General features: G+C 37.2%; 1 long non-coding RNA gene across 1 annotated transcript; it reads right to left on the bottom strand.

The window, feature by feature from the left end:
* Positions 1-498: 498 nt before the first annotated feature.
* LOC136944845 (uncharacterized) lies at positions 499-2,110 on the bottom strand. The gene is made up of 3 exons (XR_010876797.1): positions 1,948-2,110; positions 1,666-1,700; positions 499-1,081 (listed from the first exon to the last, which is right to left on the bottom strand). It is a non-coding gene; the product is annotated as an uncharacterized lncRNA (long non-coding RNA).
* Between the last annotated feature and the right edge of the window lie 949 nt (positions 2,111-3,059).

A 3,059-nucleotide genomic window follows, 5' to 3' on the forward strand; every position in this document is an offset into this window, starting at 1 on the left:
CTGAACAAACTATGTTGCTTCCAATTGTTTATAACAGCGAGCCACTTATATCACAATCTGTTTTGTATAAATTAAATACACTAAAGAAGATATTTTCCATCAATCCACAACCAGTTATCTAATATCAGCTGTGATCTGATCCTCAACTGTTTGCACTCACCAGAAGAGAGTAACTTAATAATACTAGTGTTTTATATTGTAATTCAGGAAGAGTTGTCGTGGCAAAGTGATGATGGAAGAAAGCTTCTGAAGAACGTCGGGTCTGCAGACAGAAGGCAGGAACTCCCAATAAATCCACTTCCTCCTTACAGATGGCTTTGTTTTATTTCAGTATGAACAAAGTAAATCAACTAAACACACATATACAGTGAATGATTGAAATAATGTACGTTAGTTCTAGAGTGAAGATATCTGCTACCAAACCAAACTTTAGGTACGAACAGAAGATCTCCAAAGCAACAACGATCAGGAAATTAACTTATTTTATAATTTAGACTTTTACTACAATTGCTTTTTATGTAAAGTAACAAGAGAGCTTGAATTATGTTAATTTAATGATGAACTTTCATAAGAAATTATATATTTGGAAATTTAGCTTGTCAATTATCAATTACAACAAAATGCGTATGTGTATGTTATGTGTTGTCTTTTATAGTTTCTGAATTAACTTTTCAGTTTTGTTCAAACCAATTGTGTTGGAAAAAGTCTCAGAAATAGCATAAATGCTTAGTCTAAGTTGTAAAAACAGCAAGTGTTTTAAGTGTATGAGTTGTAGACAGGAGAGGTAAGAGGTGAGGGTGAGAGAATAGAGCCTCTCAGATTATTCAAATCAGATAGATCGGGTACCGGTAACCCAAGTCAAGCCAACAGACAGGTCCTTGTGACCAAGGTTTAGTCCAAAATTCAGTTCAGAAAAAGGGCTCCAGAGTTTGTTCCATTCATTTGCCAAAGATTACCAACATCAGAGTGGGATAGAGGGGGATACAAAGTGTGAGTTGCCAAATGCAAAAGACAGAGCGGTAGATGTGACAGGAGAGACAGAGCCAATGTGATAGAGGAGAGATGCTGGACAGCAGGACACCTGGAAGACACAAAACAAAACACACTTTAGACAGCAGTTTGAAGATCAATTTAAGGAACGTTTAAAGCTAAAATGCAGAATTTGCTCAAATAACTAGGATATAAAACAGTCTACCACAAGTAATACTTCACTTATTTATATTAAAAACAATGCTGGTTCTAAATGTATCATTAAGGGGACTGGTTCAGATGTCTCACAGAATTGCTGCTGCCAGCTGTCCTTTTACAGGGTTTGCCTTTTATGATTACCACACTTCATTTAATTATGAACCAACTATATAATACTTTAAAAAGTGTATTTTAAATATATTAAAAAGTTTAAGAAGTGTGTGTTTATTCATAAGAAACAATCCACAATTAAAAGCTGATTCTCTGAATTCATGGAGCCGTGAAAGTCATTGCATTTTCCTTCAATGTTCTGCAAATATTTCAGAATAGAAAGCGTTTAAGAAATAAGGGGATTCGTGGACAGGAATCTCGAAAAGAGCCACAGACTCACATAGGCAGCGCAGCTGGGAGTGTTTCACAACAACTTCACAATGCGTTTTAACAAACTGCATTCAGTTTTAACTCGTGTGAACTTACTGTGAAGTCACCTAGGAGTCACCAGCAGTGATGGTCTGTAGTTAAAAACAGAGAGGAAACAGCAAAAGTGAGAGAAATACATTATATTTCCATTCTTCTCCAAAAAACAGTATCACATCCCATTTCACTCTAGAACTTAAGGTTGGGCGATTATTGTTAAGTAGGTAAGGGAGATCATTTTTGTCAAGACGGATTATTATGATGGGAAGACATTCTAAACTGTAAACCAATGTAATATCAGTTTAGTTCTAGCATAAACCATAACAATGTATGTGAACTTACTCTTCAGAGTCAGCCTGCAGGACAAAGGAGGGTGAGGGATGAAGAGGGAGAAAGAGACATTTTCAGTTCACTTCAGAAAACCAACCTCATAGCTCACTTTAAGGACTTTCAGGTTCTTTATTTATTATCAACATCACATGTAAAATGTACATTTAAATGTGACTTTGAGGTAATCCTGTGTTTTCAACAGCATTCAATTGTATACCTTCAATATGTGTTACTGCATGTCAAGGACTTAAACATAATGCAACTGTCTCAGCATGGGACACAACATTAAAGCTGCCACGATCAATTATTAGTTAGCTCCACCAACACTAAAATAAGTCATACTTCCATTCATGCATAAACTCTGTACGAGTTACAAATTCACTTCAACGTCTTTTTAAAACGTTATATTGTATTTATATCATTTAAATCATTATCGGTTAGCGGCTCACAGTTACTCACCAGAGAAGACGTCAGGACGGAATGATGCGCAGACGAGTTGACTGAATAGCTCAGTCTTGTGACTCAGCTGACTAATGAGCTAATACCAATCACCTGTGTAAGAGACTGAGTGGCGCGTGATTGTGTGGTTGCCACGGTGATGGTGCAGCTATGATGGCTAACGCGCTGAGGGCAGAGAATAACAGAAATGTAGCTAGGATCCAAACCTCAAACAAGTTAACCTAGAAGCAAAACTATACGTCCAACAGCTGAAATTATAGTTGGGGTAGTAATAGCTGTCATTGAATCATTGAGTGCGTTTACTCGGCTTTCTTAGTAGGATTCAATGTGTTGATGGAATGAAACATACAGCAGTAGGGCGGATACAGGAAGACACGGCGACACTTTGTTGCAGAAGGATGATGGTGCAAGTTTTGTCCGTGGAGCATACAACGATTAATAAAAAAGAATCATGTAGACGCGTTTATTGAGTAATCGCATAACTAACTAGAAACGGCTGTTCCTGCGAAACAGCAGTGAGCATGCTGAAAACCTGAATGGGGATAGCTGACCATGCTAAAAAAGCGGAAAATTGTGAAACTTTAGTAGAAAGTTATAAGCTGAAGCTTCAAAGCAACCGAAAGGTATTTTTGAAAGGGGCTGGAGCAGCATTCCAACAATGATTT

This window comes from Osmerus mordax, chromosome 6 (assembly GCF_038355195.1).
Source record: "Osmerus mordax isolate fOsmMor3 chromosome 6, fOsmMor3.pri, whole genome shotgun sequence".
NCBI lineage: Eukaryota > Metazoa > Chordata > Actinopteri > Osmeriformes > Osmeridae > Osmerus > Osmerus mordax.